General features: G+C 38.1%; 1 non-coding gene across 1 annotated transcript; it reads right to left on the bottom strand.

Annotated features, from left to right (window-relative positions):
- Positions 1–19,637: 19,637 nt before the first annotated feature.
- Positions 19,638–19,745, bottom strand: LOC112739196 (small nucleolar RNA R71). Its single transcript, XR_003170133.1, has one exon. It is a non-coding gene; the product is annotated as a small nucleolar RNA R71 (small nucleolar RNA).
- Between the last annotated feature and the right edge of the window lie 1,854 nt (positions 19,746–21,599).

The following is a 21,599-nucleotide window of genomic DNA, read 5'->3' as shown; positions in this document are numbered from 1 at the left end:
TAGAATTAGAGTAATTTATTTTTATGTCTTTAATTTCCTTTCTTTTATTATTACTTGTCTGCTTTTATGTTTCTTTTATGTCTTATTTTTATTACATGATCAATAAAGTTTAGAGTTTATGTCTTAAAGCTATGAATGATCCCATGAATCCCTCACCTTTCTTAAATAAAAAATATTTTTAATTGCAAAAGAAAAAGAAGCACATGAATTTCGAATTCTATCTTGAAAATAATCTAATTATTTTGATGTGGTGGCAATACGTTTTATTTTCTAAATGAATGCTTGAACAGTGCATATTTTTTATAGTGAGGTTTATGAATGTTAAAATTGTTGGCTCTTGAAAGAACAATGAAAAAAGAGAAATGTTGTTGATAATCTGAAAAATCATAAAATTAATTGTTGAAGCAAGAAAAAGCAGTGAAAAACAAAAGTTTGAAAAAAAAAAAGAGAAAAAGAAAGAAAAAGAAAAAGCAAGCAGAAAAAGCCAATAGCCCTTTAAACCAAAAGACAAGGGTAAACAGGATCCAAGGGTTTGAGCATTAATGGATAGGAGGGCCCAAAGGAATAAAATCCTGGCCTAAACAATGTGCTTGTGGCGTGAAGGTGTCAAGTGAAAAGCTTGAGACTGAGCAGTTAAAGTCGTTGTCTAAAGCAAAAAGAGTGTGCTTAAGAGCTCTGGGCACCTCTAACTGGGGACTCTAGCAAAGCTAAGTCACAATCTGAAAAGGTTCACCCAGTCGTGTCTGTGGCATTTATGTATCCGGTGGTAATACTGGAAAACAAAATGCTTAAGGTCACGGCCAAGACTCAGAAAGTAGCTGCATTCAAGAATCAACATACTGAACTAGGAGAATCAATAACATTATCTGAATTCTGAATTCCTATGGATACCAATCATTCTAAACTTCAAAGGATAAAGTGAGATGCCAAAATTGTTCAGAAGCAAAAAGCTATTAGTCCCCCTCATCTAATTGGAACTGAGCTTCATTGATATTTGAAATTTATTGTATTTTCTCTTCTTTTTATCCTATTCTGTTTTTAGTTGCTTGGGGACAAGCAACAATTTAAGTTTGGTGTTGTGATGAGCGGATAATTTATACCCTTTTTGGCATTGTTTTTACATAGTTTTTAGTATGTTTTAGTTACTTTTTATTATATTTTTATTAGTTTTTATGCAAAAATCACATTTTTTGACTTTACTATGAGTTTGTGTATTTTTTTGTAATTTTAGGTATTTTTTGGCTGAAATTAAGGGACCTGAGCAAAAATCTGATTCAGAGGCTGAGAAAGGACTGCAGATGCTGCTGAATTCTAACCCTCCTGCACTCGAAGTGGATTTTCTGGAGTTACAGAAGCCCAATTGGCGCGCTCATAATTGCGTTGGAAAGTATACATCTTGGCTTTCCAGCAATATATAATAGTCTATACTTTTTCTGACATTTGATGGCCCAAAACTGCGTTAAAAAGCCAGCCAAAAACTTTCTGGCGTAAAATGCCAGAACTGGCACCTTTCTTGGCATTAAACGCCCATTTTGGCACCCAGGGTGGCGTTTAACTCCAACTTGAAGCATATGCACGTGTAAGCTTGAAAGCCCAGCCCAAAAACTCACCAAGTGGGTCCCAGAAGTGGATTTCTGCACTATCTGCACTTAGTTACTCATTTTCTGTAGACCTAAGTTACTAGTCTAGTATAAAAATTACTTTTAGAGATTCATTTTGTAACTTATTTTACACTTCATATTGTACCTTTTACGGCATGAGTCTCTAAACCCCATAGGTGGGGGTGAGGAGTTCTGCTGTGTCTCAATGGATTAATGCAATTACTATTGTTTTCTATTCAATCACGCTTGATTCTGTTCTACGATACTCACTCGTACTTCAAACTAGAGAAGACGATGATCCGTGACACTCATCATCATTCTCACATCTATGAATGCATGCCTGACAACCACTCCCGTTCTACATGAGCTCAACGTAGTCATTTGGTGACAGCTTGAGTGCGTATCTCTTGGGTCTCTAATCCACGGACCGAGTCTGTGAGATCAGAACCTTCGTGGTATAGGCTAGAACCAATTGGCAGCATTTCTGGGATCCGAAAAGTCTAAACCTTGTCTGTGGTATTCCGAGTAGGATCTAGCAAGGGATGACTGTGACGAGCTTCAATCTCACAAATGTTGGGCATAGTGATAGTGTGCAAAAGGATAGAGAGATCCTATTCCGATGCTAGTGAGAACCGACAGATGATTAGTCGTGCGGTAGCTGTACCTGGTATTTTTTATCCGAGACGAGAAATCCGACAGTTGATTAGCTGTGCAGAGATCGTACCTGGTATTTTTCATCCGAAAGGATCATACAGCTTACCATTGAAGGAAGCCATGCGTGTTTAGAGAAGAAGACAGTAAGAAAGCAGATATTCAGGTGACAGAGCATCTCCGGAACCTCAACCTGTTCCTCATTACTGAATCGCAAGTACCATTTATTTCATGTTATTTACTTTTCATAAACAAAATCAATTATATCATTTGAACCTCCTGACTAAGATTTACAAGATAACCATAGCTTGCTTGAAGCCGACAATCTCTGTGGGATTGACCCTTACTCACGTAAGGTATTACTTGGACGACACAGTGCACTTGCTGGTTAGTTGTGCGGAGTTGTGAAAAGTGTAATCACAATTTCATGCACCAATGGCCAAGTCATATGAATCAAACAAAATGTTCATTGTGGCATTTTATCGAACATGTGGTATGCAATGTGCAAGTTCATCACAATTAAGCTCAAATTTGATCATAACCAATCCAACCATCAAGCAACAACACTTTGCAATACAAAGAAACAACAAAGAAAGCAACGAATTCAATCTAAGAAACATAAAAGAAATGAAATCAATTGCAAAAATATTAACATAAATAGAAAGGAAAAATAAGAACCTGAGATATAGAGGTTCAAAAGAACAAGAACTAGGGAGGGACAATGGCCCTTCTTATAACCACTGCAAAATCACGGCGTTTGGTTTTGCCAGAAAAAGACGCACCGGAAGAGAGAACTCACCGATGGTGAATAGAGAAAAGAGAAAGGAATGAAAGAAAGAATGAAAAAAGAAGAGAGGTAAGAGAAAGAGAGAGAGAAAGGGGCCGCCGGCGGTGGGCTGACGGCAGCAGTGGCCGGCGGCGGGGAGCGGCGGAGCTGGGCAGAGAAGAGGGAGAGAGCAGCTGTGAAGGAAAGCCCTGTTAATGCCTAGAACGCGATGCGTGCAGGCGCACAGGAGCCTGTGCGGACGCACAGAAGGCGCATGATAAACCACTATTTTATGGTTTATCTTGTGCTCAATTGAGTGGTTTTTATCAACTCTTTACCCACTTATTCATACTAATCGCATGTTTTACGTTTTCCTTCCTGATTTTGTGCTATGATTGAAAACATGTTTCTTTGGCCTTTAAATTGCTAATTATTAATCCTCTCCTATTACCATTCGATGCCTTAATGTGTGTGTTAAGTGATTTCAGAAATTACAGGACAGGAATGACTCAGAGGATGGAAAGGAAGCATGCAAAAGTGGAAGGAATACAAGAAGTTGAAGAAATTGCTAAGCTGTCAGCCTGACCCTCTCGCACTAAAACGGTCATAACTTAAGCTACAGAGGTCCAAACGATGCGGTTCTAGTTGCGTTGGAAAGCTAACGTCCGGGGCTTCAATTTGATATATAATATGCCATAGTTTCCCTGACGCTAAGCGACGCGAATGCGTGCTCCACGCGGATGCGTCGCAGTGACAAAAATCAGCGTGGCAGATTTCTTCTCCAGCGATTTCTGGGCTGTTTTCGACCCAGTTTTCGGCCCGGAAAACACAGATTAGAGACTATAAAGTGGGGGAATCCATTCATTCATAAATATCAGCTCATAATTCACTTTTCATAATTTAGATGTAGTTTTTAGAGAGAGAGGTTCTCTCCTCTCTCTTAGGATTTAGGATTATGATTCCTCTTAAAGGAATTAGGATTTCTTATTATTTAAACTTTATTATTTCAACTTACAATTTCTTCCGAGTTCCAGGTTCAATGTCCTTTTTATTTATTTTATCAATTTAGCTTATGAACTCTTTATGTTTGGATTAATTTCCTTTTATTAATGCAATTGAGGTATTTCAGATTTATGGTTCTTATTTAGCTTTTTATATTCTTGGCTTTAACTGATTAACTGGAGGCTCTTGAGTTATCAAACTTATCGTGATTGATTGTTATGTCTGCTAATTGAATTGAATTCCACTAACTCTAGTCTTTCCTTAGGAGTTGGCTAGGACTTAGGGATCTAACTAATTAGTCCACTTGATTTTTCCTTGCTTTCGTAAAGGTTAACTAAGTGAGATTAACTTCAATTCTCATAAGAATAACTAGGATAGGACTTCCGAATTTTTATACCTTGCCGAGAGTTTATTTTATAGTTATTTATTTATTTTACTTGTCATTTAAATTATTTGTCCCTTACTTTCAAAACCCCAATTTACAAAACTCATAACCAATAATAAGAACATACCTCGCTGCAATTCCTTGAGAAGACGACCCGAGGTTTAAATACTTCGGTTATCAATTTTAAAGGGGTTCGTTACTTGTGACAACCAAAACATTTGTAAGAAAGGATGATTGCTTGGTTTAGAAACTATACTTGCAACGGGAATTTATTATGAATTCTAAACCGTCAATCATTTGTTCTTCAGCGCAACTTAGAAGGGTGCAAACGCACACAGCGTGCGATCGCTGCGACCAGAGTGGTTGGAAAAAGACGTGCGGACGCACAAAGACGTGTGACCGCACAGACATTTTTTTTTTGTACTTGAGGATAGAATCATGTGTGCTTGCGCACACAAGTCCGTGCGCACGCACAAGGGCCAAAAATGGGGGAGGTTGATCAGGCGCACAAGCTGTTCCCTCGCTCCCACCAGAGGGGTTTTCAATTGGTGTGCGGGCGCACACGTCTGTGCGGCCTGTAACACCCTAATTAGCCTAAGCTTTACCTCACGTTGTAAAGCAAAGGTTAACCAGAGACTACGATAGTTCTAAAGCTCATATGTATAATATATAGAAAGAATAATATAATCTAAAAGCCCGATGAAGGATATAGCTCAAAAACAGGATTTGAAAAGCGCAAAGCGTATTAACGAAGCTACTATCTTAAAGCATAAGAAACAGAAGTAATATAAACAAGGTAATAGTACAATAGTTTAATATCATAAGAAAACTAGCGATGACTCGCGGAGTTTACGCTGGCTAGCCATATACAGACCATATAGAAACCTGACAGTTTTAAAAATAGCTTATACAAGTTTTTCTCTCATAAATATGCTTCTAGGCAAAACAAAATAAAAAAGAGAGATGTATAAATAGACAAACCAAAAAGACTCCAAAAGAATCCAAGATCCTCCGCTCCTGTCACCATCTAAAGCAACTCACCGAGGTGGGTTGCAACCTGCATCTGAAAAACACAACAAAGATATGGTATGAGAACCGGAGGTTCTCAGTATGGTAACAGTGCCCAGTGATGTAGGATATAAGACCCCGGGACGCCAAAGGCAATCCTAAGCTCCACATCCATCACAAGATTCAAGCTTAAAGCATTCTAAAACAAAAAGCATAATATAAACCTCATCATAAATAAACCGGGTGATCTATCTTAAGGGAGTTCTAATTCTAAACAAACACCGCTGTCCCACAGCCTTCACCAACCTATCCTCCATGTGATCCCATCGCCACCGCCTTCCGAACCTCCTCAATCCCAGTAGAAAGCACAATTAATAATAATGCATGTAATTCATAAGTAACAGCATACAAGGCAAGTAGATCAAATAAGCAATTAGACATGTTATTCAATTAGGCATACAATTACAAATCGGCAAAGCAAGAAACAGGTAGAAAATGCATATGATGAATGCCTGCCCTACTGGCTGTGATATCACATTGTCGGTTCAATTGCCAACCCGACAAATCTCCATAGAGACGTCGCCCTTCGGATTTCTCATATGGGAAGCCCCGAGATATAGTGCCCGGATCACTGTTCAGGTACCGGCGCCTGCACGCTCTATAGGTCCGAAGGGATGCGAGCGGGATAATCTTGCCACAGACCTCATATCTCAATGCAAGCGGGACGAACCACCGCCCTTACGCCGCCGCCGCTACCTCAACAGGCGGGATCCAACCACCGTCCCTGCCGGGTGCATAGTGTCTCATATTCTCAGTAAAAATAATATTTCAGTGGTTTTCAGAAAACATTTTTAGTATACAGAGATCCATCGTCTCAATCCGAGTCCTCGACTCATCTCTACCACTGTCCCGTTCATAACTCAGTTTCCAAGGTCAAAAGTTCATCCTTCTTTATCTTGTATATCACTCATCCTCCACCCAAGGTCAAATCATCCTTAGCACGCCAGAAACCTAGGCCTCCGTTTTCTAATTTATCATAAAACAGTGTTCTAGAAACCTTAAGTTACATCCTATGTTCCAATACTCAAAATTAAATCCATAACTTTTAAAATGGTGTTTTAGAAGCTTACAACCATGTTGGGAAGGTAGAACAGTTCAAAACAAATAAAATTTTGAGAAACAGGACGTGTGCGGCCGCACAAGGGTCTATGCGTGCGCACACTCCTGAGAGTTTTAAAATGCGCACATACACATAGGGGTGTGCGTACGCACAGGTGTCAATTTTTACAAGGATCTGTTCACTCGCACAACCTGTGCCAGCGCCCCCAACAGACTGACCTTCCCGACGTGTGCGTCCGCACAGACCTGTACGTCCGCACAGGTTAAAGTTTTTCCTTAGATGTGTGTGCGCACAAGCTGTGCTAGCGCTGAGAACAGAACGCACTTCCCTGCCTGTGCGTGCGCACAGACGTGTGCATCCGCACACATCAAAAATCATGAAATTCTGCAACTTTGCAGAATTTCATATTTTTAACACCAAATTTGAAGGATCATAACTTCCTCTACAAAATTCCAATTTTCAAAAATTTTATATCGATTTAAAGAGTTTTCAAAGATCTTTAATTATAAACAAATTTCAATCAATTTTGAAAACTGAGGAAAAAGTTCACCAAAAACTCAATTTTACCTACTTTACAATTTACACAATTTCTTACCATACACATCTCAAACCATACCATACCATCCGAAACTCCATTTTTCATCAAAATGTACCTATTGTATCATAATAAACTAACCTTAACACATTCTCCTTCTCATTTCATTACTTTCAATTCCAACATCAACCATATAACACTTATGATCAAAATCACCATCACACTCACCATTTCATAAGTCATCATACTACAATTATCATAAGGAACCAACTTCCAATCCATACAATTATTCAACATCAACATATCATTAAAATTCATCATAATCAACCCAACAATCATCAATCCATCATCATATAACACACCAACCATCATTTTAGTTCAACCTATCTTATTGGTCACTAGCCTATGTGTCCATGAATATTATATACTACATAGAGGAAACCGAAACCATACCTTGGCCGATTCCATTTATGCACCCAAATTCCAACTTAGCACAAACAAGCTTCCAACCTCAATCCAAGCTTTCAATTCTACTCCAATAAGCACAATTAATTTCTAAGAGCTCCCAAAGCCACAATAACCAAACTTTATACATATAAATCACCTTAAATCAACCTAGGGTTCCAATTAAACATAAATCCACAAGGGTTTAGTGGCCCTTACCTTCTCCAACAGATTTACTAGCAAGAATCTAAGGCTAAGCAAGGATTAGAGCAAACCTAAACACCAAGAATCACAACAACTCATTTAATCAAAAACCCTATAAACCTGACATTTTGAGGAGAGAAACTGAGAGGGATTCGGGCTTTTCTTACCAGTTTCTTATATGAGTTTTGTAGAGCTCTTCACAAGAAACACGTAGCCGCTGACGGCACGCAAATCGGAGCTCTTTAGCTCAAGATATGAGCTTTGGAAGAAGATGATGAATAGTGCTCACTCTCTTCTCCACTCCTCCTTTCAATTTCTGATTGTGTGTGCTTTTTAGTGTGTTGTGATGCTGGTTGGTTCATTAATTGAGCCTTTTATATGTTGGGCTTGGGCCCAACTTGGGCCCGGTCCAACCCGTTAGCGTTTTTAGCCCGTTTGGCCCAACTTCGGGCCAAACCTTTAAAATTAACGCCCGGTTTTCCATTTCTAACATTTTTCAAATGTTTTTGCCAGTTTTCACTTTTTCTCATGCGGTACCGGGTAGACTTGAATCGGTTCAACTGGTTCAACTGTCGGTTCGCGGTTCTTCACGGTTTTTCGCAGAAGGCACATCTTCTTACTCAGAAAAACCCACTGAGTCCAAAAATCACCTTTAAATCCTCAAATTCTCACTCTAACTTTTCAGAATTTAATTTGGGCAATTAATCACTTAATTAACCGGTTGATTAGACGCGGTTCTTACATTCTCCCAACCAAAATAAGAAGTTTTTCCCTCAAAATTTGAATTACCTGAGAAAAGCTCAGGATAATCCTTTCGCATTTCAGACTCCAATTCCCAAGTGTGCTCTTCTACACCTGCTCGCTCCCAAGCAACTTTTACCAACGAGACTTCCTTTCCTTGCAGCTTCTTTACACTAGTGTCATCGATTCTCACTAGCGTTACTTGGAAAGTTCAGTTCTCCTCCAACTCAACTGACTCAGGCTCCAACACATGAGCCGCATCCGACGTGTACTTACGGATTGTTGAAGCTTCTGTTCATCTTGCTGAGCCCTTTGTATTTCTGATTTAAGCGTGCTTGAGATTTGTAGCTGGTTCAAACAAGCTCTTCTGGAAACTTCACCAATATCCAGCTTAAGATCCACAAACTTATCTACTAGCTCCTCTTCCTTAATCCTCATCCAAGCTATCGTTAGAGATTTCCGACTCAAAGCGTCTGCTACCACGTTCGCCTTTCCAGGGTGATAACTCAACTCGAAATCATAATCTTTAAGCGATTCTATCCATCTTTTCTGGTGCATATTTAGCTCTTTCTGATCAAAGATATACTTGAGACTCTTATGATTAGAAAAGACGCTAAACTTTACTCCGTACAAGTGGTATCTCCAAATCTTCAATGCAAACACAACCGCCACTAATTCCAAGTCATGAGTGGGGTAATTCACCTCATGCGGTCTCAGCTGACGTGATGCATAAGCCACCACATTCCGATGTTGCATCAACACGCAACCCAAACCTTTCAGTGACGCATCACAATATACTTCAAACGGTTCATGCGATTCCGGTAAGATTAAAACAGGTGCTGAAGTTAACCTCTACTTTAAAGTCTGAAAACTCTCTTCGCACTCCGATGTCCACTGGTCCACGAAATTATGATCACACTTTTTACAACTTCACACAACAAACCAGCAAGTGCACTGGGTTGTCCAAGTAATACCTTACGTGAGTAAGGGTCGATCCCACGGAGATTGTCAGCTTGAAGCAAGCTATAGTCATCCTGTAAATCTTAGTCAGGCGAATTCAAATGGTTATGAGGTTTCGATAATTAAAAGATAAATAAAACATAAAATAAAGATACTTATATAATTCATTGGTGGGAATTTCAGATAAGCGTTTGGAGATGTTTTGTTGTTTTTGAACCTTTTCTTTCCTATTGTCTTCTTCCAATCATGTGTGCTCCCTTCCATGGCAAGCTGTATTATCCTCTCGGATGAAAAATACCAGGTACGGTTTCTGCACGGCTAATCAACTGTCGGATTTCTCGTCTCGGATGAAAAATACCAGGTACAGCTACTGCACTGCTAATCATCTGTCGGTTCTCACTAGCGTCGGAATAGGATCTCTCTATCCTTTTACACACTGTCACTGCGCCCAACATTCACGAGTTTGAAGCTCGTCACAGTCATCCCTTCCCAGATCCTACTCGGAATACCACAGACAAGGTTTAGACTTTTTGGATCTTAGGAATGCTGCCAATTGGTTCTAGCCTATACCACGAAGGTTCTAATCTCACAGATTCGGATGCTCTGTTGTCAGGAGAGACGATGCAAATCGTGGATTAGAGACCCAAGAGATTATACTCCGGCTGTCGTCCAATGACTATGTTGAACATCATGTAGACCGCTTGTGGTTGTCAGGTACGCGGATCTTGGCTAAGCGACTAATGAAGAAAGGGGGTGATTATCACGGGTCACCCCTTCATTCTGACTTAACTGAATTAAGTATGAGAATATATCTTGGAGAAGAATTAAGCGTGAATTGAAAGAGAAACAATAGTACTTGCATTAATTCATGAGGAACAGCAGAGCTCCGCACCTTAATCTATGAGGTGTAGAAACTCCACCGTGGAAAATACACAAGAGAAAGTAGTCTAAGCATGGCCGTGTGGCCAGCCTCCCATGTCTAAGGACTAAACGTCCATAGCTTGATATACAATAGTAAAAAGTGCTATTTATACTAAACTAGTTACTAGGGATTACAGAAATTAAGTAACTAAGTGCAGATAGTGCAGAAATCCAATTTTGGGGCCCACTTGGTGTGTACTTGAGCTGAGCATTGAGCTGTACACGTGCATAGGCCATTTCTAGAGTTAAATGTCAGCTTGGATGCCAGTTTGGACGTTTAACTCCAGTTTTGGTGCAAGTTCTGGCGTTTTACGCCAGTTTGAGCCATCAAATCTTGGGAAAAGTATGGACTATTATATATTGCCGGAAAGCCCAAGATGTCTACTTTCTAACGCAATGAAGAGCGTGCAAATTGGGCTTCTTTAATTTTAGAAAATCCACTTCGAGTGCAGAAGGGTCAGCATCCAACAACATCTGCAATTCTTTCTCAGCCTCTGAATTAGACTTTTGCTCAGGTCCCTCAATTTCAGCTAGAAAATATCTAAAATTACAGTAAAACACACAAACTCATAGTAAAGTCTAGAAATGTGATTTTTGTGTAACAACCCTGATTTTCGAGTATACGAGATCTTTTTTGAAGGCACGGAATCCTCCGGAAGATCAGTAAGGGGAGAACCTCTGATATATCATCAAGTATCTCAATCCTCATTGTCATTATGTCATCTTTAAGATAGAACCTTTTATGAGGCAAGCTCAATAACGCAGTCACGAAGAACCTAGTTTTTAAACCGTATCGGTTAGGAGTTTTGATTTGGTTTTTCGTAAATAGTCTCAGTTTGACAAATCGGACTCGATTTATGAGACAAGAGAGATAATAGGATGATATTATCATTATATTACTATTAGTAGCTTCTTGAATGATATTATAAGGTTACCTGATCAGTTTTAGTTAAAAACAGAAAACCGGTTTAACCGGGTTCACAATTTACTGGTGCAGCTTAGCACCAGCACTCTCTGATGACTTTAGAAATGCTAAGGCCTCATTATTCATGTTTTATTATCATAATAAATATGTTACTAGTGTCATTTATGCTAGTTGCTCAGAAAATAATTTTTAGGGATGTTTTTGCAAGTGTTCTGATACATCTAGTTTTACTAGTTATACACCTGAGATATTTTAATATTATTTTAATCCACCTCCAAGCCAACCAATCACAACTCACCCTACACACCCAAAACCCTCAAGGCTGGCTCATTTTCACTTTGTGGCCGAAAATAGGTAGAGAGAAAAAGAGAGAAAAGTTCTTAGTTCCAAATCTTCAAAGCTTGATTTCTGCTGAACTAAAACTAAAATCAAAATTCCAATCCGACCAAAATGATCCTCTCTTCTTTCTCTACATGATCATATGACTTATCAAGGCTGGAATCAAGGTGATTTGGCTGCGCCATCTCTCTTTTGATTCGGTTTCAAGGAAACATGGTTAAATATGTGTTTTCTTGATGTGATTTAGGAGGAAAAAGTGCTTAAGGACCACCTGAAAGTTTAATTGAATTAGGAGCAGCAAAACCAGGTAGGGTGTCACAAAATTAATCTTGATTATTTTTTTTTGAGTTGTGTGAATGTTGTATAAATTGGCTATGCTAAAAATTAGTTGCATATATGATTGATTCTTGGTGAAAATTTGGTGAAATTTTGATGAAATTTGATGAAATTCAAGCTTTAAAGTTCATGTTCTTGGGCAGCTGGAAAAACGAAACCCTAAGCTTAAATTGAGGTTCAATTTGTGTTGAAATCATGTAGAAAAGATGGGGTTTTAGTGGCTGCTAATTTATTATGAATTATAGTAAAAATCAGTTGCTGAAAAGACTGAAAAACGGGTAAAAACAGAGAAGGAATCTGAAGAATTTATGAAGAACATGAAGAACACTTTGAGTGTGATGAAGAACAATGAAGAACACCTTTTTGATTCATAAAAGGGCAAGGAAGTAATTAATTTGGTGTTTGGGGGGTTATTTGGTAATTTCTGAAAGTTAGGGTGGTAAAAGTAGAAATATTAAAAGTTACGGGTGGTAAAAAGTGAATTTTAAAGGTTAAAAGTAAAAGTAAGTTAATTTTCGAAAATTTAATGATAAAATAATAAAAAATAATAAAATATTAAATAATAATATTTAATTAAAAATAATATTTTAATAAAAACAATAAAATAATACAGAAAAGGCAGTTTTCTGTAAAAGTTTTAGAAAGACAACTTTAAGCACAGAATCTCATAATTACTTTCATAAAACACTTAGGGAGTGGTAAAAACATATTAGTGAGGCAAAGATAAATAAAAGATAAAAAGTTGAAGAAAAGATAAAAATCGAAGAAAAAGTCTGTAAATTTTTAATGACAGAAAAACAGACAGAGACTAGTAAACGAACTAGGGCAACATAGTTAGTCCTGGAATTGCGAATAGGGTTAGGTATTATATGAAAAGTTAAACTGTTTCAGTATAGACTTAATGAACCTATACTTGGGACAGGCTAACTATTCATATCGAAATTTACATAAGCTTTAAATACATACGTTAAGCAGAGAAAAGAGTAACCAGAGCAGAGTAAAGAGATACAGAGAATAGAGTAACCAGAGTAGAGAAAAGAGATCAAGAGAAAAGAGTAATTTGATAAAGAGAAATAGTTTGAGTCAAGATGTTGTAAAAGTAAAAGCTGTAGAGTTTGTATAGTATGATTGAACAGCAAAAGAAAGAGGTACTGCATAAGAATGTGAAAGTGATGATGAATAATGAGAATGTTAATGAATGATGATAATGAGAATGATTATGTAAGAATCTGCTGCAGAGAGGTAGTCAGATAGATGGTGGTACGACCACAGAGAATGCTTTCCTGGGATACCTTGCTATAATGCTTTGCTGTAAGACAGAGGTTGCTTACAGTGAGTGTGTTGTTGCTCCTGTAAGACAGAGGTTGCTTACAGTGAGTATGTTGTTGCTCCTGTAAGACAGAGGTTGCTTACAGTTAGTCTGTTGGGCGTATATCGGCTAATAAGTGCCGCCCTGCAAGACAAAGGTTGCTTGCAGTGGATACCCTGCAAGACAAAGGTTGCTTGCAGTGGATATTGCCAACAGGAAAGCCTTATCCAGACAGAGGTTGCTGGGTAACGTCGTTACATAACGTCCTTCTAGTATGATCATGACGTACCAGAAATTGGGTCGTTACATTTTGCATAAAAACTAATAAAAATATAATAAAAAATAACTAAAACATACTAAAAACTTTGTAAAAACAATGCTAAAAAGGGTATAAATTATTCGCTCATCATCCACACAAATGGCACCTCTTTCCTTGTTAATTTCATCATCGGTAGTGCAATCCGGGAAAATCCTTCAATAAATATCCGATAATATCCAGCTAAACCCAAAATGCTCTTGACTTCGGTCACAGTCGTCGGTCTTTCCCATTCCATCACCGCTTCTACCTTAGAAGGATCTACAGCTATTCCTCCTTTACTCACCACGTGGCCTAAGAACTTTACTTCCTCCTTCCAGAACTCGCACTTTGACAACTTAGCGTACAACTTCCGCTCCTTCAAGATTTGCAACACAATTTTCAAGTGTTCCTCATACTCTCTTGCCGTCTTAGAGTAAACCAATATGTCATCTATGAAAACCACCACGAATTTTGTTGAAAAAGGGACGAAAGACTCTGTTCATGTAATCCATGAAAACAGCAAGTGCATTCGTTAACCCAAAGGACATTACCGCAAACTCCTAGTGTCCATAGCGTGTTCTAAACGCAGTCTTGGGAATATCATCCTCCTTCACCCTTATCTGATGGTAACCGGATCTCAAATCAATCTTGGAAAACACTCTAACTCCTTGTAATTGATCCATCAAGTCATCTATTCTTGGCAGCGGGTACTTGTTCTTCACGGTCACCTTGTTCAACTGTCGGTAATCCACGTACAAACGCATTCCCCCATCTTTCTTCTTAACCAATAAAACTGGCGCTCCCCACGGTGATACACTCGGCCGAATGAACCTCTTGTTCAGAAGCTCTTCCAACTGAGTCTTTAACTCTGCCAGCTCTATCAGAGCCATTCTATACGGCGCAATCAACACTGGCCTAGCTCCCGGCACCAAGTCGATCGCAAATTCAATTTTTCTCTGAGGTGGGAACTCAGCAATATCTTCCAGGAATACTTCTGGAAAATCTCTAACCACTGGTATCTGATCTAAGCTCTGGGCATCACCCAACGCATTAGCAGCAAACAAAATATAACCCTGACACTCCTCCCCACTACAGTGCACCATTACAGAGTTCAGGTAATACCCCGTAGCTACCACTGCTCCATTTTCTCCTTCCAGCAAAAACCGAATTGTCCGTTCAAAACAATCCAACAAAACCCGGTTCTTCAACAACCAATCAAACCCCAAAATCATCTCCAGTCCCACCATCGGTAAACAGATCAAATCGTGCACAAAGTCTCTACCCTTAAGCTTGAAACCTACTTGTCTACAACCTGACCTAGTCATAACTGTTTGATGCGGAGTATGTACATGCAGATCAAAAGGTAACTCTGACACTTTCAAGCCTAATTCCTCAACTTTAGCAAACGAAATAAACGAATGCGAAGCTCCAGTATCATATAACGCAACTAAGGATTTATCACCAATTAAACATATACCTCTCATCAACGGATCTGCCTTAGAAGCATCCTTGGCATTCACAGCAAAGACTCGACCTTGATGCTGACTCTGGCCTGCATTCTGATTCCTCCCACGAGTGCAATCCCTCGCGAAATGACCAGGCAAGCCACAGTTGAAGCACCCACCTATACCAATCTTGCAAGAGTCATATGGATGAAAACGTCCACAACGATCACAAGCTAAATCCGAAGAACCCTTACTCTAATTTCCTCTCCCTTTGCCACGCTGAATCTGGTCGTGTGTGTTCTTTCTGAAGCCTCCTTGACCTTGAGGCGCATATCCTCCTCTCTTGAAGCTTTGTCCTCTCAGATGAAGGTACTTGCCACGCCCACGACTAGAACTCCCTCCATGAGAATTCTTAGATGCCGCCACGGTCATGGCATACTTCTCCACTACTCTAGCCTTATTCACCAAGTCGGAGAAGACACGGATCCCCATAGGTGCCATGATGAGCGGATAATTTATACCCTTTTTGGCATTGTTTTTACATAGTTTTTAGCATGTTTTAGTTACTTTTTATTATATTTATATTAGTTTTTATTCAAAAATCACATTTCTGGACTTTACTATGAGTTTGTGTGTCTTTCTATAATTTCAGGAATTTTCTGGCTGAAATTGAGGGATATGAGCAAAAATCTGATTCAGAGGCTGAAAAAGAACTGCAGATGCTGTTGGATTCTGAACCTCCTGCACTCGAAGTAGATTTCCTAGAGCTACGGAAGCCCAATGGGCACGTTCTTAATTGTGTTGGATAGTAGACATCTTGGGCTTTTCAGCAACATATATTAGTCCATACTTTGCCCGAGATTTGATGGCCCAAACTGGCACTAAAAGCCAGCCAATAACTTTATGGCGTAAAGCGCCCAAACTGGCACCAGAACTGGAGTTAAACTCCCAAACTGGCACCCAAGCTGGTGTTTAACTCTAAGAACAGCCTATGCACGTGAAAGCTTCAATGCTCAGCCCAAGCACACACCAAGTGGGCCCTGGAAGTGGATTTCTACACTATCTTCACTTAGTTACTCATTTTCTGTAAACCTAGGTTACTAGTTTAGTATAAAAACTACTTTTAGAGATTTATTTTATATCTTATGTAACTTTTTACATCTGAGAACCCTTGGACAGGAGGCTGGCCTCACGGCCATGCCTAGGCTATTTTCACTTATGTATTTTCTACGGTGGAGTTTCTACACCTTATAGATTAAGGTGATGAGCTCTGCTATTCTTCAAGAATTAATGGAAGTACTATTGTTTTTCTTTAAATTCACGCCTACTTCTTCTCCAAGATATACTCTTGTACTTAATCCAGTTAAGTCAGAATGAAGGGGTGACCTGTGACAATCACCCACTATCTTCGTTACTCGCTTAGCCAAGATCCGCGTGCCTGACAACCACAAGCGGTCTACATGATGTTCAACATAGTCATTGGACAACAGCCAGAGTATATTCCCTTTGCTATCTAATACACAGACCGAGTCCGTGAGATTAGTATCTTCGTGGTATAGGCTAGAACCATTGGCAGCATTCCTGAGATCCGGAAAGTCTAAACCTTGTCTGTGGTATTTCGAGTAGGATCTGGGAAGGGATGACTGTGAAGAGCTTTAAACCTGCGAATGTTGGGCACAGTGACAGTGTGCAAAAGGATAGAGAGATCTTATTCCGACGCTAGTGGGAACCAACAGATGATTAGCCGTGCGGTAGCTGTACCTGGTATTTTTCATCCGAGACGAGAAATCTGACAGTTGATTAGCCGTGCAGAGATCGTACCTGGTATTTTTCATCTGAGAGGATCATACAGCTTGCCATGGAAGGGAGCATGCATGGTTGGAAGAAGACAATAGGAAAGCAGAGGTTCAAAAGCAACAAAGCATCTCCAAATACTTATCTGAATTTCCTACCAATGAATTACATAAGTACCTTTATTTTATTTTATGTTTTATTTATCTTTTAATTATCAAAACCTCATAACCATTTGAATCTGTCTGACTGAGATTTACAAGATAACCATAGCTTGCTTCAAGCCAACAATCTCCGTGGGATCAACCCTTACTCACGTAAGGTATTACTTGGACGACCCAGTGCACTTGCTGGTTAGTTGTGCGGAGTTGTGAAAAGTGTGAATCACAATTTCGTCCACCAAGTTTTTGGCGCCATTTCTGGGGATTGTTCGAGTTTGGACAACTGACAGTTCATCTTGTTGCTTAGATTAGGTAATTTTATTTTATGTTTAAACTTTTTATTTTTAATTTCGAAAAATTCAAAAAAAAATTATTTAGTTTTCGAAAAAAAAATAAAATACAAAAAAAAGTGTTCATCAGAATTTTTAAGAATGAATTCTAGAGCTTCATGAGATATGTTAAAACCTGGCTGGCTGTTAAGCCATGTCTAATCTTTTGGACTGAGGTTTTCACTTTCCATTGCAAAAAGGACATGCTAGTATGTGTTATGTTAAAGCTTGGCTGGCCATTTGGCCATGTCTAATTCTTTTGGATTGGAGCTTTAGAGTAACATTGTATGAGCCTTTGGATTCTCATTTAAAATTCTGTGCTGAAGCTTGGCTGGCCATTGGCCATGTCTAATCTTTTGGACCGAAACTTTAGACTAACATTACAGGAATCCTGGAATTCTTATTAAAAATTTTGAATTTCTTTATTTTCTTTTTCAAAATAATTTCGAAAAATATACAAAAAAAATTAATAAAACCATAAAAACCAAAAAATTTGTGTTTCTTATTTAAGTTTAGTGTCAAATTTTAAATTTGGTGTCAATTGCATATTTTTTATTTTTTCTAAAATTTTCGAAAATTCATGTATTGTGTTCATCTTTGATCTTCAAGTTGTTCTTGATGATTTTCCTTATTTGATTTTTACATTTTCTTGTTTTGTGCTTTTTGTTGTTTTTCATATGTATTTTTGAATTATTAGTGTCTAAAGTTTAAAAATTTTTAAGTTTGGTGTCTTGCATATTTTTCTTTTCTTAAATATTTTCAAAAATGTGTTCTTGATGTTAATCATGATCTTCAAAGTGTTCTTGGTGTTCATCTTGACATTCAAAGTGTTCTTGCATGCATTATTTCTTTTGATCTTAAAATTTTTATGTCATGTGTCATTTTTTTGTTTTTCATAAAGTTTGAAATTTTGGGTTAATTTAGTCAAAATTTTTAAATTTTAGTTGTTTCTTGTTAGTCAAGTCAAAATTTCAAATTGAAAATTCTATCTTTTCAAATCTTTTTCAAAATCAAATCTTTTTCATTTTTCTTTCATGTTTTTCGAAAAATCATTCCAAAAATTTTTCAAAATCTTTTTCTTATTTTTATTTCAAAATTTCGAAATTATTGCTAACATTTAATGTTTTGAGTCAAAAATTTCAAGTTCTTGCTTGCCTGTTAAGATAGGTTCAATCTTTAAATTCTAAAATCATATCTTTTAGTTTCTTGTTAGTCAAGTCATCAACTTTAATTTCAAAAATCAAATCTTTTTAATTTCCTTTTCAATCTTTTTCAAAATAAATTTCAAATCATATCTTTTTAAAATTTCAATTTCAAAATCTTTTTCTAACTTCTTATCCTTTCAAAATTGATTTTCAAATCTTTTTCAATTAACTACTTGACTTTTTGTTTGATTTTTTAAAAGTTTACTATTTCTTATCTTTTTCAAAACCACCTAACTACTTTTCTCCCTCATTAATTTCGGAAACTAACTAACAACTTTCTCAAAAATCTTTTTAATTAATTAATTTATTTAGTTTTCATATTTTTATTTCTTTTCTTAATTTTCGAATTCTAACTTAATTAATTAAATAAAAATAAAAATATTTTTCTTCTCCCTCTTTTTAAATTCGAATTTCTTCTCTCTCTCATCTCTTTCTATTTATTTTATTTATTTACTAACACTTCTCTTCTTCTCATAATTCGAACCCTCTCCCTCTCTCTGTGTTCGAATTCTTCTTATTCATTCTCTACTTCATTCTTCTATTCTTCTACTCACATAAAGGAATCTCTATACTGTGACATAGAGGATTCCTCTTCTTTTCTGTTCTTTTCTTTTTCATATGAGCAAGAACAAGGATAACGACATTCTTGTTGAAGATGATCCTGAACCTGAAAGGACTCTGAAGAGGAACCTAAGAGAAGCTAAAGCACAACACTCTGGAGAGGACCTTATAGAAATTTTCTAAAATGAAGAAGACATGGCAGCCGAAAATAACAACAATGGTGGAGATGCAAGGAAGATGCTTGGTGACTTTACTGCACCAACTTCTGACTTCTATGGAAGAAGCTTCTCAATTCCTGCAATTGGAGCAAACAACTTTGAGCTTAAGCCTCAATTAGTTTCTCTAATGCAGCAGAATTGCAAGTTTCATGGACTTCTATTGGAAGATCCTCATCAGATTTTAGCTGAATTCATGCAAATTTGTTATACTGTTAAGACCAATGTGGTTGATCCCGAGGTCTACAGACTTATGCTTTTTCCCTTTGCTGTAAGAGACAGAGCTAGGATATGGTTGGACTCACAACCTAAAGAAAGCCCAAACTCTTGGAAAAAGTTAGTCAATGCTTTCTTGGCCAAATTTTTTCCACCTCAAAAGTTGAGCAAGCTTAGAGTGGAAGTCCAAACCTTCAGACAGAAGGAAGGTGAATCCCTCTATGAAGCTTGGGAAAGATACAAGCAATTGATCATAAGGTGTCCTTCTGACATGCTTTCAGAATGGAGCATCCTATGCATATTCTATGATGGTCTGTCTGAATTATCCAAGATGTCATTGGACCACTCTGCTGGTGGATCTCTTCATCTGAAGAAGACGCCTACAGAAGCCCAGGAACTCATTAAAATGGTTGAAAATAACCAGTTTATGTACACTTCTGAAAGAAATCCTGTGAATAATGAGACAACTCAGAAGAAAGGAGTTCTTGAGATTGATACTCTGAATGCCATATTGGCTCAGAACAAAAAATTGACTCAGCAAGTCAATATGATTTCTCAGAGTCTGACTGAAATGCAAGCTGCATCAGGCAGTACTAAAGAAGCCTCTTCTAAAGGAGAAGCTTATGACCCTGAGAATCCTGGAATGGAGAAGTGAATTACATGGGAGAATCCTATGGAAACACCTATAATCCTTCATGTAGGAATCATCATAATTTCTCATGGAAGGATCAGCAGAAGCCTCAACAAGGCTTCAAAAATAATAATGGTGGGAGAAATAAGTTTGGCAATAGCAAGCCTTTTCCATCATCTTCTCAGCAACAGACAGAGAATTCTAAGCAAAGTATTTCTGACTTAGCAACCATAGTCTCTGATCTATCTAAGACCATTCTCAGTTTCATGACTGAAACAAGGTCCTCCATTAGAAATTTGGATGCACAAGTGGGTCAGTTGAGTAAAAGAGTTACTGAAATCCCTCCTAGTACTTTTTCAAGCAATACAGAAGAGAATCCAAAGAGAGAGTGCAAGGCCATCACTATATCCAAAATGGCCGAACCTGTAGAGGAGGAAGAGGCAGTGATTTCCAGTGAGGAAGACCACAATGGACGTTCACTGACCACTAAGGAGTTCCCTAATGAGGAACCAAAGGAATCTGAGGCTTATACAAAGACCATAGAGATTCCACTGAACTTACTGTTGCTATTCATGGGCTCTGATGATTATTCTTCCTCTGAAGAGGATGAAGATATTGTTGAAGAGCAAGTTGCTCAGTATCTAGGAGCAATCATGAAGTTGAATACTAAGTTATTTGGTAATGAGACTTGGGAGGATGAACCTCCATTGCTCATCAATGAACTGAATGCTTTGGGGCAACTGAAATTACCTTAGAAGAAACTGGATCCCGGAAAGTTCTTAATACTTTGTACCATAGGCACCATGACCTTTGAGAAGGCTCTATGTGACCTGGGGTTAGGAATAAACCTCATGCCACTCTCTGTAATGGAAAAAGTAGGGATCTTTGAAGTACAAGCTGCTAAATTCTAACTAGAACTGGCAGACAAATCAAGGAAACAGGCTTATGGACTTGTAGAGGATGTCTTAGTGAAGGTTGAAGACCTGTACATTGATAAGCGGATAATTTATACGCTTTTTGACATTGTTTTTAGTATGTTTTTAGTAGGATCTAGTTACTTTTAGGGATGTTTTCATTAGTTTTTATGTTAAATTCACATTTCTAGACTTTTCTATGAGATTGTGTGTTTTTCTGTGATTTTAGGTATTTTCTGACTGAAATTGAGGGACTTGAGCAGAAATCAAATTCAGAGGTTGAAAAAGGACTGCTGATGCTGTTGGATTCTGACCTCCCTGCACTCAAAGTGGATTTTCTGGAGCTACAGAACTCGAAATGGCGTGCTTCCAATTGCGTTGGAAAGTAGACATCTAGGGCTTTCGAGCAATATATAATAGTCCATACTTTGGCCAAGAATAGATGACGTAAACTGGTGATCAACGCCAGCTTTCTGCCCAAATCTGGCGTCCAGCGCCAGAAAAGGAGCCAAAACCAGAGTTGAACACCCAAACTGGCACAAAAGCTGGCGTTCAACTCCAAGAAGGACCTCTACACGTGCAACAC

This window comes from Arachis hypogaea, chromosome 13 (assembly GCF_003086295.3).
Source record: "Arachis hypogaea cultivar Tifrunner chromosome 13, arahy.Tifrunner.gnm2.J5K5, whole genome shotgun sequence".
Classification (NCBI taxonomy): domain Eukaryota; kingdom Viridiplantae; phylum Streptophyta; class Magnoliopsida; order Fabales; family Fabaceae; genus Arachis; species Arachis hypogaea.
This window is presented reverse-complemented; position numbering and strand designations above follow the sequence as displayed.